Source organism: Castor canadensis, chromosome 19 (genome assembly GCF_047511655.1).
Source record: "Castor canadensis chromosome 19, mCasCan1.hap1v2, whole genome shotgun sequence".
In the NCBI taxonomy this organism is placed as follows: domain Eukaryota; kingdom Metazoa; phylum Chordata; class Mammalia; order Rodentia; family Castoridae; genus Castor; species Castor canadensis.
The window spans coordinates 33403161-33425148 of NC_133404.1; the positions used below are offsets into that span (position 1 = coordinate 33403161).

The 21988-nt window shown below is 37.6% G+C and overlaps 1 long non-coding RNA gene across 17 annotated transcripts in view; it reads left to right on the forward strand.

The window, feature by feature from the left end:
• LOC109679274 (uncharacterized) overlaps positions 1-21988 on the forward strand; it is a 114099-nt gene that overhangs the window by 46489 nt on the left and 45622 nt on the right. For 6 of the 17 annotated variants that reach the window (XR_012443932.1, XR_012443928.1, XR_012443929.1 and 3 more), the window contains one exon: positions 1985-2086. The exons of 5 other annotated variants lie outside the window; for them this stretch is intronic. This is a non-coding gene — a long non-coding RNA (uncharacterized lncRNA). 6 more of the 17 variants (XR_012443931.1, XR_012443938.1, XR_012443937.1 and 3 more) reach the window with 4 other exon arrangements.

The following is a 21988-nucleotide window of genomic DNA, read 5'->3' on the forward strand; positions in this document are numbered from 1 at the left end:
GGCTAATACTGCTCTTTCCTTGAGAGTACATCAGACAGTATCTGGGAATGGACCTGCAATATCATACAGAGGTGAGATTAGTAATTGTACCTAGACACTTAAAGATTTGCTGGAGAAGGTGATTTGTAAGAGATGAGTAGGGGACACAGTAAGAAGCAGAGAAAGATGTACAGTTATGGAGACAGAGACAACTTATTGTGTTGGCACTAATTCCTGCAGCAATTTTAAAAGAATGACCTTGTATCCTTGTCTTACTCCTGTCTTTAACTAAGTAGTACTTATGATATTCTGATATTTCAATCTGACAACCCCTGTTCAAAATGAACCTTTTCTATTTTTGGCACCACTGGAGTTTGAACGCAGAGCTTGCACTTGCTAGGCAGGCACTCTACCACTTGAGCCATGCCCCCAGCCCTTTTGGATTTAGTTATTCTTCAAATAGGGTCACACATTTATGCCCAGGCCAGCCTGGATATCCATTCTCCTATTTACACTTTCTGGATAGCTGGAATGACAGATGATTGCCACCATGCACAGATTTTTTTGGCTAAGATGGGATTGTGAGAATATTTTGCCCAGACCCTCATTAAACTGTGATCCTCCTAGCTCTGGCTCTGAGTAGCTAGGATTACACATGTGAGGCACTGGCACCCAGCTGATGACTCTTTTTTATAAACTGCTTTTTTCAGTGAATATTACAGAATGTTTTTTCTGTGTGCTATGTATTATTCTAGATTATAATTTTGATGACTGTACAATGACCACTGTGAATTTACTGATATTTATAGGAAAAGTGCAATTAATGAGCAAAACTTGAGCTGTGGTATTAACTAGTACTGAGTTCAAATGCTTTGCCTGATGCTTGTTTGCTGTGTGGTTTTTGACAAAATAGACGTCGTTTGTCTCAGGTTCTTCATCTGTAAAGTGGTAAACAATGAAGTTAAATTATAGAATGAGTCTTAAACTTCCTAACACATTATCTGTCACATAATTAAGGGTTCAGAGATTTCACCTACCATTACTGATTATCACAAAGCAGTCCTCTATTAACAGCTCTCTTATTTTCAACATAATAAACAGACTGCAATGAACATCCTTTTTTTTTTAAACTGTTTGACATGCTCACCAGCAATGTCATGGGTATAGTAGTTTTTATGTCTATATAAGACAAGATTTAGTTAGGAAAACAGAAGCCACTCTATCTGTTCTGCATGCAAAGAATTTAAAATAGAACTAGGGGCTTGAACATAAATTGGAAGCTTTAGGGGGAAGGAGGAAAGAGAGGATGATACCATAAGTGTGGGTGAATTGTTCCTAAAAGCTAAAGGAGTTGACATCTCAGCCTGAAGACCCAAACCAGGTGGCTCTTAAAAGCTTGCCTGGAATTCTTGAGACTCTCCAAGAAGCTCCCTCAACCAGCTGTGTCCAGCTACAGTGGTAAAGAGCTTACCAGGAAGCCTTAGAGAATCTCATCTGTCCACATCATCTCTGAAGACTGATGTTTTTCACTTCCTTTAGGCCTTCCAACTGTGTGAATTCCTCTGATTGGAAAACCATATGAATAAGAGGTATCTATGAACATCCTGGAAGTTGAATATTTGTGCATAATTCCTTGAGCTAAATTGCCAAAAGTGCAATGGTGAGCACCTATCAATTCCCACCTAGCTAGGTGGGAAACACTAATAGGAGGATTCATGCCAACCTGGGCATTAGTTGAGATCCTATCTGAAAAATAACCAAGGCAAAAAGGGCCGAGAATATGGCTAAAGTGGTAGAGCACCTACCTAGCAAGTGTGAGGCCGTGAGTACAACCCCAGTACTGCCAAAACAAAAGAGAAAAAAACCCAGATGTTGAAATATTGGATAAAAGATGATGTGCATTAAAAAGTGTTTCAAATCTGCCCTGTCATTGCTATCTGTGATGGCTTCTAAGCTATTCATCACCCCAGCCTTTGTCGTCTTTTTCTTTACCACATCTCTGCAGATTTAGAGACAACGTGTTTCCTTCTGTGTTTAGGATGTGACCTTCGCTCAGCTTCCAACAAAATTAAGAGCACTGTCACACTGACATTTGGGACTCTTTCAGGTAAAATTTAAGACCATTTAGCTAGCTATTCACTGATATGCCAGGTGTAGATTAAGTTTATATATAAATGGGATTTCTGAATTTGGTTTCCATTTTGAGAGTTGACTCCAGTGTTGCTAACCATAGAGCCAACTTTGCAACCAATGAGAAGGAATCCTAGATGGAATTGAGGTCTTCTGCACACAAGAAGTCATTTGGTCCCTTGGGCTTTTTAAAATTTGAATTAAAGGAATAGCATTATTATTTTTTTTTATGCCAGGTGCCAGTGACTCATGCCTATATCCTAGCTACCTGGGAGTCTGAACTATGGTTATGGCCAGCCAAAAAGTTCATGAGATCCCATCTCAACCTACAGCTGAGCGTGGTGGCATGGGTATGTCATCCCAGCTACAACTAGAAGTGTAAAATAAGAAGATCGCAGTCCAGGCCAGCCTGAGGGAAAAGTGAGCCCATATCTCCAAAATAATCAGAACAAAAAGGACTGGGGGCACTAGAAGCATGGATTAAGCAGTAGAGTGCCTCCTAATAAGCATGAAGCCCTGAGTTCAAACCCCAGTACCACCGAACCCCCTCCAGACAACCCCTCCCTTTTTTTAGTTGCCAACAGTAAGCAATGAGAGATTTTTAGGTAAGAATTCAGTTTTCTGTCTTTCCTTGGAAAACTGGAAGAACTGGTAATACTGAACCCTCATTCTCCCATGACAACAATGAAGTGAGAGTAACTTTTTAGACAGGAATGAGGTCTCCTTTTTTTGTTTTTAACCACAGTCGCTACCACTTGATACTGTCTTTCCCTGAACTCCACTTTACTTACTTGTGCTATCTGTGTGATTTTTATGGTCATGGCTTAATGACAGGAAGCCCTTGCTCTTTTACAGGTTATCTGAGAATGCCTAGAAAGAACTGGAGGTGAGCAGGAATTTGCTGTGTAGATAGGTGGATAGGGAAGTACCTAATTCAGATGGTACAGCATGTGCAAGGTACAGGCTTTGGGCACAGAAGGGCCACTTGGTCAATCATGAGCAGACAAGTGTGGCAAAGGTGTTTGGTATTCAAGGAAAGTGATCTAGAGACAGAATTGAGTATGCAAGTGACAGGTCATGAGCAGCCTGGCATGCAAAAAAAAAATTTAGATTTTGTCTTATAAGAAGTAGATTGGAACATGATTAGGATCACACCTAAGAGAGTTTCTGACAATGCTCTTGATTCTTGCTGGCATCACACAAAGCACATTGAATGCAGGACCTCAATAAATTCTGACCCTAAGTACATGAGACATGTAATGTTACAGATGAGAAGATACAGGTAGAGGGAGATGGGTTGAGTGACTTTTACAAGGTTAGGTTAGCCATGATCTTTAAGTAAATGGCAAAGCTGAAAGTGGATGCTAGTCCTAACTTTATCCTTAGGAGGTTCTGATTCCTAGATGGACCAGTGTTTCAGAAGAGCTACCATAGCAAAAAAGCTGGGGTTGCACTGGGAGTGAGTACAGGGAGGCAGAGAGAACTGAGCTGCTGGAGGTCAGTCATAGCCATGCAAGACAGCAGTAAGTTCTTCACCAATGCAGAGAGCGGTGACTGTGGGAAACCTTGAGCAAGATGAATCAATGGGGTTCTCCTTCATGGAGCCTGCAAGCCATTGGGTTTTCTCTTCCTGCTTTAATCTACACAGGGTTAGTTGTTCCATGTCCTCAAACAGCTGCACACATCTTATCACATCTACTATATTTTGAGTTCCTCAAGGGCAGGAGGAATTATGCTTTATTTGCCTTAATATATATTTTTTGCATTGCTGAGTGCAGTGCTTTGGTAAATGAGTGAATTCCAAAATTATCTTTTCAGATCATTTCTTCTTATGTATGCAGTTTAAAAGTTAGTGGCAAGTTAAATACTTTTTTTCTTTTAAAATATGAAAATAATTTCCTAACACAATCTACTTGGAGCTATTCTAAAATATGAGGAAAAGTAAGACTGGGAAGTTGTTTAAAAACAGCAAACCCTTTAAGAGTCAATGTCACATTTATTGCTATAAAATATTTTTCTCTCTCTGTTAGACATCTGGTTCCCATTACATACAGTATTGGGTACTTGAGTTCACCAGCCATTTTGCATATAAAGCAGCAGGCACACAAAATCCCCACCGACAACCGCCAATGCCTATTTGCACAGTGTAATTCTTGCTTTACATTTACAGACAACCCTTCCATCACCAACTTAATGGTTACTGATACATTTTTGAAGTTATTTTTTCATACTTACCTTAAAGACAAAATTGCCTACGTTTGAACAATGAAGAACTTCGAAACCTTGAAGTTTTGCCTTGCTGTCATTCTATAGTCCATCTATCTATAATCTAGCACAAAAGTCAATGGAACATCTAAATCTCGAGTCTATATTTCCTAGCAACATTGACCCAGAAATGAGAAACACGATATGGGATGTTTGCTAATGAGTCATGAATTTCATTATAATTGCTTCCATATTCAGGATAGCTCCTTTAAACCGTCTAATCTCGACCTATCCTGCAACAATCCCATGTGTTGTAAATGATTTTGTTTTATTTCTTGGGTTACTGTTAAGGGCTTATTTTCTGGTTCATTTCATTTTCTTAAAGAAAACCACACACTTGTCTGCGCGTGCATACACACACGCACACTCAGATGGGCATACTGATGCCACTGTGGCTTTTGCCTCAGTCTGTATATTTTTAAAATAAAATAATTATGAAACAAAGAAAGGAGCCTTCATAATTTGGTATGGAAATAAAAACAAACACATTTATGAAGAAAGTTGACATAGGGTCCACCTTAGTGTCCTAATTCAGTTCTCTGAGAGTTAAAGCCAGCTTTAAGCAATGGATCAGTCAGCAGCAATCTGTTCCCTTCCTGGATTTCAGAATCCATAATGGAACAGACAGACACAACCAGCATTCACTACAGTAATAATGGAAAATTAAATACGACTTTTAAAAACTGCTCACATTATAAAGTGATGTATTAGCATTATATGATTTTAGCACTTAAAGTGACTGATTCTAATTGCAAGATTTGGCTCATAGCAAGCATTAAAAATTTGCGAGAACTTAAAGGCATTTTTATCTTTGGGGATATTTTAAAGTGGGTTTTCTTTGGAATTAAACTTTATTCCTGCTACATGAAAGATTGTAGATGAAATCTCTCTTTTAAGATAGAACCAGAGGTAATTATAAGTTTCTTTTTCTTGGATTCAGTAAACCAAATAGTAAAAGCATGCTTGCATGTTTTTTCCCTTTCATTTGGTAAGTGGTACTATCTCTTTATGGCTTGTGGATGTTGTCTTGAAGAAGTAAAGCTAGATGCCCTTCCCTAATGAGCTGTTCTGGTGAGCAGAGAGGCACTGATTTCCTGCACCTGGCAATCATACTGTCTCCTTCAGCATCTGTTCTGGACAAGATGGTGGGTCTCTAAGATGAAACTGCCCTGCCACACCTTGAACTGAACTTAATTTACATAGGTTATCACAACATGATGGAAATTTTGAGTCTGAGCACTTCTCTTAGATGTACCTACTAAAGACTTTGCAGGTTCCAGAAAAGAAAGAAGAAAATGAAGGAATGCCATTCACTATTGAAAATTACTTTATGTATACTGGCCTTTTCATAATTTTTCTTTTATGTACTCTATTAACTAGATAGTATTAGAAATCGAAGCTCTTTAGGCTAAGGGAGTCCTTATTGAGCTTGCATGTTTAAGCAGGTTGAAATATATTGAAATTTTACCTCCAACATATGGATTTCTTGTGGGTAGTTTTAGATCTCTCGGAGAATAGTAAAATTGCCTTCTGTCCTTCAGAGTTTTGATTTGATGACCTGCATTGCTATCCATGTAACCAATAACAGGCACTTGAACATGTAATTTAAAAACTCCAGTAAAAGTTTTAAGAGTGTGAGCATCAACCTGATTTTAACATTTTTATTGTACTGTTATTTTTTGAGGTGCTGGGAGTGGAACCCAGGGTCTTGTGCATGCTAGGCAAGTGTATTACCACTGAGCTCTGTCCAAAACGGGTGTTGTTTATTTATTTATTTTTTAGAAGGACAACACAAGTCAGATAGAAGTTTAAAGGCATTGTGTGATTGCCTGTGAATTTTTTGCTAGCAGATCGCTGGAGTTCGTAATTGCTTCCTGTCTTCCAAAACCTAGAATCTACGTAAGGGAACAGAATTGCTTCACGTTGACCTGAATTAAGATAAAAGGAAATAGAAGCTCATAGCTGTTGACTCTTTGTTTATAAAAGCATCATTTTGAGGATATGCTTGAATTAGGCCAAAGTAATACTTCTCATTCTCTCTTAGAATATTTTAAATACCAACTTGGCCAGACCAACAAAATAGAGATACTGTCTTTCCTATATATAGTCTATTACACAATCACATTATTTAATCATAACTAGTTTTCTTAGATATTCTAGAAATATAAACTATATATATATATTATATATATATATATATATATATATATATGCTATTTGATTTATTTTGCAGTGCTAGGCAAATACTCTATCATTGAAATTAATCCCAGCCCCTACATTTTATTTTTAAGTACTTTAAGACTCACAAAAAGTTTTATAGATATTTGGAGAGACCCCAGGCACCCTTCCCTCATTTCCTTTGAAGATAGCATCTCACTTACCCATAGTACACTGTCAAAACTGGGGAACTGATTCAATACTGTTAACTCAGAGAGAGACCTTATTCGAACTTTATCAATTTTATTTGCACATATTTTCTGGGTGTATATTAACATATAGAGATGTACACTTCATTTTTGCAGTGTTAGCGATCTAATCCAGGGCCTGATTCATGTCAGGCCAGTGCTCTACCACTGAGCTACACCCTGAGCCCCAATACAGTAATACTAAGGGAGCATTCTCTCATCAAATGAATATTGATGGTATGCAAGATTCTGCAGATAATGTGCTTTTCTGTACCTTGTGGTTCACTAATGAGGAAATAGAGTTGGTTGCATTAATATAGATTCCTTATGCTCAATTGTTTTATCTTTACATTAATGAACTGGGAAAGTAATCATTCCTATATCAAATACAAACTGTGAGCCAGCTCCTTTAATAAATTGGAGATACAAAGATGGAAACATGAACTCTGCCCTCAGAAAACTCACAAGAAGAGACAGGAAAAAAGTGCACAGTTATAACAGACTGTTGCATACCATAGCACAAATGAAACAAACCAGCATTACAAGCACCTACAGGTGCTCAGCACCATACCAGGCATTAGGGATAAAGTGGTGACTAAAACTGCAGCTGATTTCCTCCTGGGGAGCATCCTGGCAAGTGGAGGAGACAAGACTGCTACCCAGCAGTATCAACCACATGCTGTAGTAGAGGGCTGTGTTTGAGTGGGTGGGTCCTAACCAGATCCAAGGATGTAGGAAGGTGACTCTAGAGCATGTCATTTGGTCAAGGACAGCATCTCAAGACACTGAGAATGAGTACTTAGGTTGCATCTTTGAACCAAACTCTATAAGACCCAATACCGCATCTTTGAGCATCTGCATTTTAGCACATGGCTTGCTGTCACCAGAATAAGTCATTTTTTCCTTAGGACTGACTCAAAAGCTCTTTGATTTCATACCTGATATCTCATCTTTCTATTCAGTGTGGACAGGCTTGGTTTTGGGCTCATCCAGGACATGGGTAGGAGAGAGGCTGACATTCCAACAGCAAAGGGGATGTGGCTTGTCCATTGCTCTTTAACTTGCCAAGATGGTTCCTACTTTTGGACCTTGGCTCATGCTGTGTGCAGAAATACTTTTCCTCTTCTTAATACTTTCATCTATAACCTCATTCTTCAGCTTCTTCTGCATGATTTCCTCCATTGAAGCACTCATTTCTATCAGGTCTCTACTACAAATACTACTTACACTTTCTGGGTTGCCCTTGACCATGTCATTTTTTATACTTTGTACACATATCATAGTATGCTATTTTATAGTCAGTAGTATTATTAAAGAATATTTGTCTCCTCCATTAAGCTGTAAATTCCACGGGGGCAGGGATGATGTCTAATTTATGATTAGTTCTTCAAGGCTCAGTATTTGTTGAATTAATTATTGAATTATTAATAAAAACATAATGACACATATCTGTAGTTTTCCTTTAAGTTTAAGAAATGCTACAGCTGAGATTTAGAAGTATTAATATAATGTACCAGGCTAATTAGTTTTGAACTAATTTCTGGGAGTTTCTCTTCCAAGTTCAGGCTGCTGTAGTTTTCATAGGAAATCATGGTTGCATAATTTTTGTCCTTGATTTTGTTTGCTCTGGTGGCTTTTATCTTGGATGCCTTATTTGATGCAATTGTCATCTTAAGGCCACTCCAACAAAGAATCAACCATATGTCAGGTGTCTACTTCTGGTTGAGGCAGTGGTCACTCTTGCAAAGAGCAGCCCAGAACTGCTTTGCTAAGAGTTCTAACCATGGCTGTTTGCCACTCAGGGGTTCTTGAACATGGAAGACACATTGGCAGACAGGTCCAGAGTCTATAACCTTGAATGAGTCTGTATCTGCTGGACTCCAGATACAAATACTATCTTCACTGGCTTCAGATGGGAGAGTCCATTATCAAGATGAGGGAAATAATATCACAGGCATTTGGGGCAAGGATGAAGGGGTAGAAGTCAGGGAACATCTCTGAAGAGAAGTGATCTTTGAGCTAACTTTATACTGGTGGCCAATGTTAAGTCACTTAGATGGGAGTTTGTGACATGGGCTAAGGAAGTAGCGAGCGTATGCCAAGACTGGCAGAGGTGTTTGGTGAGAAGACTGCACCAAGTATTTGGACATCCAAATTTACGTCTCTTGGAACATTCAATTCATGGACTATGAAGAGTGGTCATTTCCTTAACCCTCAAATTTTAATTATCTAGATAATGGCTTCAATCTTACAGCTGGGAGGCACCCAGTCTATATTTGTAATCTCATATGGATTATGTATCTTAAACTGAATTCTAGAATGCAGTATGAATTCTAGGATTTTCTTTCAAGTTTTTTTCAAGGAGTGTGTGTGTGTATAAATGTATATGCATTTATATATGTGTGTGTTTAAGCTCATTTGTAATCTGGCCCAGGTCTAAAGGAAGATCACAAGACTTACTACGTTCAGAGGTTAGAGAGTTGCTGCTGGTGGCAAATGCACAGTTAAGCAAGAGGTAGCATAGAATGCCAGAAAGCTCAGGTTTTGAAGTCAAATACTTGAGGTCAAGACTTAACTTTGCATTTACTAGTGTGGAGTTTGGATGAGTCATATCAGCTTTCTCAGTTTAATTTCCCCCCTGTACCTTGAGGATAAGAATAAAATTGTTTGGCTCACTGTTCATAGAATTACATATTTGAGAAACCTTCAAACATTGTAATGATGAAGCATTAATATCATATAATAAATACAATATTTTTTATGTTTCATTTTAACTTTTATGTAATATATTTATATATAATATATATTTCTGAGTACAATGGGGTGTTTTGAAACTTGCATACATTATGTAAGGATCAAATTTGGATAATTACCTGTCACCTTGAACATTTATCATTTCTTTGTGGTGAGAACATTCAAAATCCTTTCTTTTAAATATATGAAATATAAGATATATTATCATGCTGGGTTCTGGTGGCTCATGCCTGTAATCCTAAGTACTTGGGAGGCTAAGATCAGGAGGATTGCCATCTGATGCCAACCCAGGCAATCAGTTTGTGAAACTCCATCTCAACCGATAGCTGGGTACAGTGGTGAACATTTCTCATAGTCTAGTCCAGTCTGGGCAAATAGTTCCTGAGGCCCCATCTTCAAAATAACCAGAGCATAAAAAGCCACATGCTGCAGATGTGGCTAAAGTGGTATAGTGCCCACCGAATTAAGTGTGAAGCCCTGAGTTCAAACCTCCGTACTGTCCCCCCAAGATATATTATTGTTATTTATAATTATCCTACCTACTATAGGACAGGACCAGAACTTATTCCTCTTTTCATGTTTGCTCATTGACTAATCTCTTCCCCTCATCTCTAGACCCTGGGATGTCCTATTCTACTCTCTACTTGAGAGAAGAAGTTGATACTTCTATAAGATCAACTTTTTAAGATATCCCCTAGAATAAGTGTACTCTGAAAAAATGTTACAGGTGATATAAGTGAAAGGAAGAGATTTTCTGAGGCTCAATATCATTTGAAAATTAAATTTGAAAATTTAAATACGGCCAGACATCAAAAATTTATAAGAGAAATTCAAATGTATACTTACTATGTTTCAAACTTATAATTTGGAAAAGGTATAAGATAAAATGCTTAAGGTCATAAAATTTTTTTCTTTCTCCTTTTAAAGGTTATAAAATTTTAAGATTGTAAAATTTAAAAGTCAGCCTCTAAAATAAAGATTGATAAAAACATTTTTTTAAGAAAGGAAAGTATAAAGTGACTTTTCCTGACAATTTTTAGTAGATCATTTTAGGGCACTTTTGGAAATTATTTAGCATGAAACTCACATCCTAGAATATGAAACAAACTTCCCTTAAAATGTTTTACTTAACCTGGAAGTAGCTAGAATAACTGGGAGGAAGGCAAGAACATCTATATACATAACCAAAGGCCATCTCAAAAATTAATTTCAAGATATAGTGAAGCTAAAAATGCACATTAAATTTAGTATGAAAATCATTGAGCTCTTTTTAATATAAAAATTGTTTTCTAGAAACTCAAGGAAGATTCACATTAGAGAAGACAAAGATAGATTTTTTTTTTCAGATAACACATGTCCAGGAAGTGTTTGGTGGGTAATACACTGAAATGTACATTTGCAATATTAAACCACAATGAACCAAACCATTTTAGATCAAGACAGGTTTTTATTTTCTTCTTTCCTTCTATTTCTTCTTTCTATTCATGTTCTTTTTTCTTTGTTGCCATTTGAGACACTTTCCTCCCTCTCTTTAACCTTTCTAATCTCTTTATAAATAAAAAGAAAACAAATATTAGAGGCACATAAGAAGGATACCAGTTGCCTTACTAGTTCAAGTTGGATTCATTGGCTGTATGGTGAAAACCTCCACCAGCTAATGCATATAAGAAGCAGAAGAATGTCTTCTTGCACAGAGAAGCTTTGGTGTTTGAATTTTTGTGTCTTGAAAAGGCAAGACTTACTTTGAGGTGGGGGTTACAATCCAGTAAAAATACCTTTAAAATCATTGTTTGGACAAAGCTTGATCCACTTAACAGTAGACTCCTAGGTGATAGAACTAATTAGGGTGGGGAGGTAAAGAGAATAGAATGGTCATCTGGTGTCCCCTGGGCACAAAGTCACCCCTCCACACATTTCTTTCCAAAGTGCTCTGGTGTCTCCACTGATCTCGAGTGCTGGCATTTGTATATAACACCTCATCCACCCAGAGCAGTTCTAGTGACCAGCTGTCTCTTGAATGTCAGAGTCATGCTATCACTATTACCTAGGAATTCTCTTTCCTCCTCTAGAGCAGAGTTGTTTGAATGGGGGTTAACACACAGTTAGGGCTTGCTTAACTCAAGCTCAGAAAGCACACGCTACATCTTTAAGAAATAGTTTACTTTTGAATCAGTAAATGTACTATACAAAGCAGCCATTACTTATGCATTCCTGCATACCCAGCAAGGTGAAAATAATAGAATAAACATCATATACTTCATTATGATATCGGTTTACACTTCCAGGGTACACAAAAAGAGGCCATTTCATCAAGCTAATTGCCTGAAAGTAAAAGAGAGAGAACTTTAGCTATTAGTCTATTATGGCTTTTTTTTTTCTTAATCACAAATAGGGGCCGTGTGTCCCTGGGGGAATGTGTATTCTAATTTACAATTGAACTACAGATCAGAGCAATCAATCTTGGGCAGCACTTTTACAGTGTAATTGCTGCAACATAACAAATAAAAAAAAAAAAAGAAAAGAAGATGAAGAAGAAGAAGGTCTATGCTGGGCTTGAGGTAGAGAGATTTCCAGGCACTAGTTCAGGGTGGGAGGGAGAGAAGAACCACCATGTACATGAATATGCAATGAGGGCTCATTAGCGGCCTAGTGTTGCCATGACGAATGGCATTATCCCCGGCCTGGTGCTGCCTAAACATGAATTTTATAACGACCCATTTATCATGACTTGTCATGGGCTTCTGTACTGTGCTTTCTTCCAGCTCACACACCTTTCCCTATTATGGTGGTAGAAATCTTCCCTTTATTATTATTGCTTCCTTTTGTATTGATTTCTGGCTCTTTGAAGCAAGTGTTCAAATATAGCAACATGGTAATGAGTGATTTGTGACTTCAAAGCTGAAGGAGGAAAATCTGATTATCCTTCTGTCTTCCTTATCCTCGAATCATGGGAAAAAGTTGTGTTAAACTTTCAAAGAAATTTGCCAAGGTATGAGCTTTTATTTATTTATTTTTTTAACTCTAGCATTCTGACACTACAGAGGCTTTTCTCTCTCTTTTTTTAATTTTAAATGAATGAAATTGTATTCCTTTTGTTTATGTTATCCCATTTTCTGTACTTCACAAGTCTTTCACTATCTCAAATGTACAACTCAAAAGTCTGGATACCTTTTGCAAACATCTTGGAGCCATAACAAAAAAGTGTAAGGTGAAAACATTTGAGAGACTTTTTTAATGCTTAGCATTTTTCAAGTTGATTTTTCGCTTAGAAACCCTCTTCTACTGTGGAAAGAACATATGCTCTTTGATGACAAATTACTAAGAGCAAAATCAAATCATGAAAGCCATCTCCTGACAGACACCATGAGGTCTGTTTGGATATTCACCAGCCAGACTATTACTATATCCAAAGGCATGACTCTTTGCCTTTGGCCAGGAGAAGGATGTGTGTATGTGTAAATTCCTCAAAGTTAAGTCCACCAGTCAGCCAAGAATAGGCTGGCAGAAGAGGCTGGTTATAGTCAGAGCACATCCATGGTGTTGCGATCTGTCTACTTAGGAATAATAAGAAGAACAGTGCTAGACTAGTCCTTGCATTCAGCTAGGTAAAGTGTCAAAGCGCAGATAAATTGAAATCTGGTATAGTTTTGCTCAACCAGGGGTTCTAGTCATTTCTGTATATAATTTATACACAGTAAATGTCCTTGTATTTTCTGTGTGACTGTTGCACTGTGTTCCCTTGGGTTCCATATTATCAGCAAAGACTTTTTTACATAGTGATAGAATTTATGCAATTAAGTAAAGTCAATGATAAAATAATGTATATCTTAATGATAATTTTATATTTTTAAGATATTTTGGTAATCTAAAGTTCTTCCATCAGATTCTTAGGTTAATGGAAGCAAGGTTATTATTTCTGTCTTATATTTGGGTGCAGGGAATTGAACCTATGTCCCCAAGCATGCTAGACAAGCACTTTACTATTGACCTACATCTCCAGCCCTATTTCTGTTTTAAAGGACAGAAAAATCAAGGTTCAAAAGTAAAGTGACTGGCTCAGGGTCACACTGGGATTCACTATCAAGTCTTTAGATAATTAGCTTTGTATTTTAATGGGCCTAAAGTTACAGAGCTGAAGGCAATTCTTAAAATGTCAAGTACAGTTATCCTCAGTATCTTCAGCAGATTGGTTCTAGGACCTCCGCCCTCAGCTAACACAATCATGGCACCTATGCACATCCTTCTGTATACTTTAAATTACCATTTCATGACTAATAATACCCAAAACAATGTAAATGCAATGTAAATAGTTGTTATACTGTTAGGGAAAAATGACAAGGAAAAAAACTGTGCACATTCAATATGCAGTATTTTTTGCATATCTTTGATTTGTGGTTGGTTGAATCTGAAGATGCAGAACTCATGGATATGAGGCGCTAATTGTGGTCTATTTTAGGATCTAGTACTAAGTAAGTTGTGAAGAGTTGGTCATCGTTTGTACTTGAGGGCCTGTAATTCTCTGAAGCTACCCACTAGAATTGCACATGCACATGCATGTCGATTAAAATTAGGCTTGCCCTTCTAGTCTGTCTCCATTTAAAAGTGCAGATATGAAATGTTTTTTAATATAAAGACTTGGACATCATTCTGGGTGGTGTCCTTGTGTTGTAAGTTGACGAGACAGTACACTTTTGTCTCTGAATATATCCTTGTCTTCTTTCCCATGAATGAATTAAGTAGGATTTTTGAGATAGTTTTGTGAAGGAGGAATTCAAATATTGGTGAATGATATTAAAAACATTGTGGTTGTGACTGAACAGACTAAGACTGTGTCTGTATGACACTAAACATCTGGATAAAAAAGAAAAAAATATTAGAAAACCTTGGTGTTTTATTTACTTGATGCTATACATCTGGATCTTTTATAAACAGCTGGATTTTTAACTTTTTCCTCTTTGGTTTCATCACATGTTCAGCATCACATACAGAAAGGTCAAAAAGCGTATTCGGTATCATCACTACTGAATTGGATAAAACTATTGTACTTAATTAAGTCTACAAATGCTAGTTATCTTATTTAACATGGCATGTAGTGAATAAAATTCTTCGCCAGGCAAATAAACACAGAAAGAAAGACACCATTAGGTGATATAAGAGTAAAACTTGGCTTAAAGTGTATTTAAATTTTGGTCATAGTTACTGACATCAATATCCATGGGCAAAAGTCTTTGGAGGCACTCAGACAATCGTTTCCCTCCTGAGGAATAGTTTTCCTGGTGTATTATGAGGCTCTGTTAATTTACGGTGTGTTTTGACAATAGTACAATTTAGTAAACACTTAGTAACATATGAAATACATCTAGTAATAGACATTTCCTTTGCCAAATGAATTATCCCAGCTGATAAAATCAGTGTAAACCCACTCTCTGAGCCACCTTCTGTCATGCCGGGGGCTGAACCCTGAAGAGGAATCAACTCAAATTGAACTTCAAAGACTTTGTGGCAATGAAAAGCACCTTTTGTGATTGGCCTTTAAGGGGTATGTGTGTGTGTGATCTCATCTAAAAAAGTTATCATAATTATTGAACATTTCCTCTTTAGCTTATTCTCAATCCAATCAGTTATAATGAAAATAGTCTTCTTAAGTTTTCGAAATGATTAGTGCTTCCTTGAGATTTCCCATTAATTGGACACCCAACCCAGATGAAAAGACTGAAACTCAAGAGTATATATAAAAAAAAAATAAATAAGGTTGTTGCAATTTAAGTGCCTTCCAAAGATCTAATTTGATTTTTAAGAGCAATTCTGCAGATGTGAAAATTAAAGGCACGCAGAAACAAGATATGGTTTAATGACTGTGCAGGTTAAGAAACATTTAGAGGTTTTAGTAGCCTTACACTGATTTTTTTTTTTTTAGCTGTTAGCTTGGAAAGATTGGACTCACAATAGAAGTTGCTGAATTTTATGGACTGCTATGTCCTTTATCGAATTTCCCCATCCTTCCCAACATGTTTCTGAAGAAAGTTGGTATCTTTGCCGATTTTCAATCCCCGTACCCGTCAGTCAGATTTCAAATTCTAATAAAGTAAGTCTCTTCACTTGGTTTGTCTTAGCTGTTTCATCAATGAGCCCATGCCCCACTTCTCCCAGCAAATTGTACACTTATTCCCACTGAGAAAAAAAAAGAAAAACTCCTTTTCCATTGGCTCTAATGACATCTTCAGTCATTAACGAGTTAATAAAAATCTCAAAATCATCTGGGCTAGATAAGGATGAAGAAAGAAAAGTATTGTACTGTAATGACAGGCTCTGGGGCTGCCCTCTGAGATGTCATGGGTCAGTCACGTTAAGAATGTGTGCATCCAATCATCTGCTGATTTTCATCAGCAAGCCCTCAAGCAGGAGCTGACAAGGGCCAGTTTGGGAGTCACAATGAATAAACAATGACTTTTTGGATTGTTGGGGGCTGTGTACTAGAGTGAGGGGTTTATACATACTAAAACACGATGACACTAGCAATCAGTACACCAATTACTGGACAAGTTATTGTATGAGGCATTCACATGTCTTCAGCCTTCTCATACTTTGAAGAGGCCTCTAGTAGGGAGAGTCCCTGTGCTCAGAGGCCAGCAATAGTCCAAGACCAGAGACCCAGATCTCAAAGGCAAGCCTGGTTCCTCCTGCTACAGGAGTTCAGACTTGGAGGATTTGAGTCACCTGGAGAGTTGATTAAAAAATATATGTATATATACAGGTTCCTAAATCTTCTTAGAAATTCCATTTCAGGGGCCTGGAGCTAGGGTTGGGCCTTGGTGTTTTTAACAAAAGCTCTAGGTAATGCTGACTAGGCAGATTAGAAAACTGCCTTATAGCTGTAGTTATTAGTCTTGTCCCCAAAACAGCAGCATTGGTGTCACTGGGGCCCTTCGCTAATACCACTGAAATAGCCTTCGGGTGGGTTATTCTGATCACTTTACAGTTTGAGACCCATGGCAGCAAAGCAACAATCTAAACCTAGGTCTTGTACACAGCACTATTGTTCATCTTCTCTGAGGCTCCTCAGGGGTAATTTGTTCTTCTTACTATTTAGTGAGCTGAAGTTTGCAAATGATTTACTTTTAAAAATTGAATTAGAATAGACCCAAGATTATCTTCATAATCATGTCACTTTCATTCAACTGCATACACTGTTAGGTTTTCTTGAATGATCTTGATGTATGTGAATGACTTTGATTATAGAAAGGGAAGAATAAACACAGCCATTTGTTTATTATTAAAGTCGAAAAGGAGGGAGTGATTTGCAAATAGTCATTAAAGAAAGGGAGCCTGTACAAAAAAAAAATCAATGCATGTGAAGTATTTATTTGGTGTATCACTAATATCCCTCTGGGCCTTCAATGCCATTTTTGAGGCCCACAGGCTTTTGTGCAGATGAGGATGTCTACTGGTTTTGTTCATAGCCTCATGGTCAGGAGAGGAGAATGTTGTGGGCTAAGGATAGCGTTAGGAGCAGGCAAGGGCAATCTCCTCTTACAGTGAGGTTAGGGACTTCTGGTATTTTGCCCAAGTGTCTTCCTGAAAAGACATCACAGAGCTTGCAGAATTTTCACATGCCACATGTGCCTAGGCTTAACTCAATGTTTTGCAGAGGTTGTTTCAAAGAATAATTGAATGGTTCTAGCATCAGAAAAAAATATGTGTCTATTCTCAAGTGAAAAAAGAGTAGGTTAACATGATTAAGTAGGGCTGTTTGCAGAAGGGCTCCCCAAAGCTTCTAACTCATGATTCTAACTGTGCCGCTCCAGGGGAGGTTACAGACAATGGATTTGATCACCAACACCCTTTTATAAAAGACAATTTTGTAGCATTAGTATCCAAGGATCAACTTTCAGTAGTCCTGGGTTCAAATCTTTAAGACAGCAAATATTTGCAGGTAGAAGGTAACTCTGTGTGTTGTATAATAAGAAACCAGTTTCTTCATTATAATTTATTAAACTCTTTATATCTATATATGGTGGTTTGATGCCAATAAGAAAGTTCAAGTAACCATCACCAAAGAGTTAAATAAGTTGTCCAGCTGTTGATGGCCTGGTTAAATCATCCTTGAATTGTTGGCATATCTCCCAGAACAGGTACTCATTAGAGAGAGAAAGAGGGAGAGAGAAAGAGAGAGAGAGAGAGAGAGAGAGAAAGAGACTCTTGAGTTTTATTAGTGAGATTACATTGTGTTTTCATAGATGAGTGATAATTCCATTGTGAGTCCTTATAAGGACCCAGACTCTGAAAAAGCAGTACTCCTATCTCCTCTTATTCCCCTGGGCCCCACATGCCATGGTCTGGCAGCTGTCTTTGTCCCCATACTATTTCTGAAGGTGAAGGTGATGGAGATTGTGGCTCTACTACCATGTTCAGGCCAGTAGAGATTTTGAGCACACCAAAATCGTTGTAAAATATCTCCTCTTGATGTTACTGACAGAATTGTGCATTAATGCCAAATGTTAATTCTTGCTGAGGACATGATGTCTTATAAATATTATGAAAGAATATCATTTTTCCTGTAGAAGTAAAGGTACTTTTAAAGCCATTTTGAAAAAGAGGTTAGTTTCCCAAGCAACATCTGTAGATCACCTGCTTGCTTATAAATGCCTTCTAGGATCTCCACCCCACCCCCCTCCATTGTTCTACCATATTTAGAAGGAATTTTCACAGGGAAGAAAGAATGAAACATAATTGACATTTGAAAAATGTGTAAAGATTAAAAAAAAAACCAAAACAACCCCCCCCAAATAAAACAATCCCACCCACCCCTGCTAATGCTTGTCATCTTTTCTACAAGTCTCTACAAGATTCAGAACTTGTTAGGATGGGTCCTTCTGAACTAAAAAGAATAGAGCAGATTCTACTTTGGGAGGTCTCGACAGCTTTGTTTCATCTCCTTTGTAAATATATCCCCATTGACACCACACGTGCTTCCCACCTTTCAAAGCACAAGGCGACTGTACCCTGGCAGGATGGAGCAGAAGTTCAGCAGACGTGAACCGAGGTCCACCCATTGCTCCACTGGTTTGTTATGTAGTTGAATACTTCTCCCCTTTATATTCTTTGAAATGTTTTGAATTAAAATAGCTTACTCAAGGTCACTGAAGGCATATGGTCCTGCTCAAAACTTTAAACAAAACATTAGTTTTTACAACCTTTTGTAATTTGGTATTGTATACAACATGGTTATATGCAGAGTTTCTGTAATCTTTTCAGTGGGTGACAGAAATATGAGAAGCAAATTTATAAGCCATTTAGTGAAGCATTTAATCAATTTCATGCATAGGAAATAACTCTGATTGCTTGGCTTTATCAGTCTTTCTCTCCAGCAGAACTACAGTCAAATCTCCAAAAGGCAGCTGAGAGGGAGAGGGCGAGGAAAGAGGGAGGGATGTAGACAGAGAAGGAGACTTTCCCTGTGACAGAATGAAAATGTCAGAGACTTCTGAAGTTCGCCTGACAGGTTACCAGAATCTATGAGCCTTCTGGAGGCTGTTAATGTATTTCAGAAAGGGAGCTGGGTCTAATGTTTAGAAGAAGTTTTCAAGGCCTTTTACTGTAAAGTTATTCATTAAGCACCCTTTTCCCAAGTGACTCTCCCCTGCTCAGCCATGCAGATTGTACTCAACTTTAGGCTCCAGAAATATTTTAAAAACCCTCTTTAGTGGTGACTACTTTCAAACACCTGAGAAAATAAAAGGATGTATATCAGCAAAGAACTTCTAAGTTAAGGAGTCAAAGCAATATGATCAAAATAAATGAAATCCACTAAAGTGCCATGCTACTGGGAGAGCTATTTTAATATTTTTTTTTCAGAATTTTTGAGCCATCTTTAAGGTGCATGTTCTGATTCTCCTTCGAATTGTTCGAAGGATTAATCCAGCCTTTGGCACCAGGGTAGGCTAATATTTTCTTGGTTATCACATGCTAGAATCCCATCTATGACACCTTTATCCCAAACACCATCAAGTTCTTAAGTGAAAAAGTCCTAAGGGAACAAAAGACAGTCTTGTTGATAATTATTATCAGCTAGACTATATTAAAATTGCATTAGCTCTAACTTGTCCTCTAAAATTGGAAGTGTTATGAAGGCATTGTAGTTTCTAATTTGGAGAATAATTTGCTCCTGCTGAATTCTGAGCCTAAAAAATATTTCAGGGCATAAATTCCAATGTAGATTAGTTTTGATTTCAAATCCATTCATGGAACTCCTCTCCTCCTGCTGATGTTTCTCACTTCTTTTAAACATGACACATGCAAGGATTTTCCTGTGTTGGAAACTCAGTGGCATGCCATTTTATATTTATTTTGTCATAGCATTTAATGTGCTGATTGGAGTTACCTTGGTAATCCTGCATAACATTGGCAGCCTTGATAAATCAGACAAGTGATGTTGTCATTCTGTCTGCTTTTATCTATCTATATTTATATGTATGTATATATCAATTTTTATCTATATGTATGTATCTATTTGCCTGTCTATGTGCATGTATGTATGCATGTATCTATATTTATATGTATGTATGTATGTTCTATCTATCTATCTATGTTATCTTCTACCTGCCTACCTACCTATCTACCTACCTAACCTACTCACCCACCATCCATCCATCCATCCATCCATCCATCCATATATACATCTATTATCTATCTATTTATCATTTGTTGTTATTCAATAATTAGCTTATGGATTAAACCAGTACCTCATTGACTTTAAAAAAAAATCATCATTTTGGGCAGAGTTGCCAGTGGCTCATGTCTGTAATCCTAGCTACTAAGGAGGCAGGGAGCAGCAGAAAGATCTCTGTTCAGAGCCAACCTGGCCAAATAGTTCACAAAACCTTATTTTGAAAATACTCAACACAAAAAGGGTTGGTGAGTGGCTCAAGTGGTAAAGTGTTTGCCTAGCAAGCAGGAGACCCCGAGTTTAAAACCTAGTACTGCCAGAACAATAAAAAATAAATCATCCTTTTAGAGGAAAGATGTCTTTAGGATAATATTCAAGAAGTCAAAAATTGAGTTTTTAGAACTAAAGAATTTTAAATTCTTGAATAAAATTTGAAACACAAAACAATTGCCATATGCACACTCTCGTTGTTAATATAAAAGTAGTCAAAGATAGAGTTAAGTCTTCCTCATCATGATTTCCAATTCCAGCTGGTTTCTTCACCTGCCTTGATGTGACCTGTGTGGTTAAAAGTAGGCATCTTGATAGTCACTTTTTCCATCCAAACGAATCTCAGAAACAAGTGTCGTATCACACATGTTATTACGTACTTGATATTTTCATTCATCAACATCTTGGCAAACTTACCTTGCAAGTAGGAACTTGTGTACCTCATTCTTAGTAACTCGTTCAAGAATTTTCCATGGTATGGCTAAGCAGTACTCACTGAGTTACTCCAGTGTAATGTGAGCTTAGGCTTTCCCTCCATCTTTTGGTTATTATAAACAGCACCTTTGTGAATATATTCATACATACTTTCTCAACTCTTTCTCGTGTGCTCCTGTGCACAGAGTATGAAGAGTACTTGTGTTATAAGAATAACTTGAACATGAATACTTAGAGTGAAATTGTTGGGTCATAAGTATACATATTTTATGTTTTGCTAGTTCTTTCAAAATTATTCACAAGTTTTGATTTTAAATGACACTTCTACCAGTACAACTTTTTCAACTCTGCTTAAACCTACAAGTCAGTCCAACCTTTCTGATTCTTTGTTAGTAAGTTTTCCTCTGTTTCTCCAAGGGGGAGACCATCTCAAATGCTTCCTCCTGGTCCCTGCATTGGGTTTTCCTTCTTCTTCAGGTGGCCTAATTATTGGGGCCTCACCGATGCTATTCATGACCATAGAGGTCATCACATTGAGGACTGGGGAGCATCAGGTTAAGGAACGAGACAAAACTTACTGTCTTTTTAGCATGCATCGATGTGTCAATGACGCGTTCATTTCAATCGTAACATTGGTATCCAAATTAAGCAACAATATTTCAGTCAGATTTATACCTGAGGCCGACTTATTTTTTACTATGTTTCTCTTTCTTTGTCTTTTCTTTTTTTGGGTAGTAATGGGATTTGAACTCAGGGCCTCAGCACTTTTTGCTTTAGCTATTTTTTGGATAGTGTTTTGTGGTTTTGTCCAGGGCCTGGTATCAGACCATGATCTTCCTACCTATGTCTCAGTGTCTGAGTTTATAGGGATTATAGACTTGTACCCTCAAACCTGGCATGTTGGTGGAGAAGGGGTCTTGCTAACTTTTTGCCCAGGCTGGCCTTGAACTGTGAGCTTCCCAATTTCTATCTCCAATACATGTTTTTCTTCTTTTCTTTTTTGGTGCTGGGGATTGAACCCAGCGCCTCATGAATACTATGTGCTCACACTACCCTTGAGCTACACTCCCCAGCTCCCTTTATT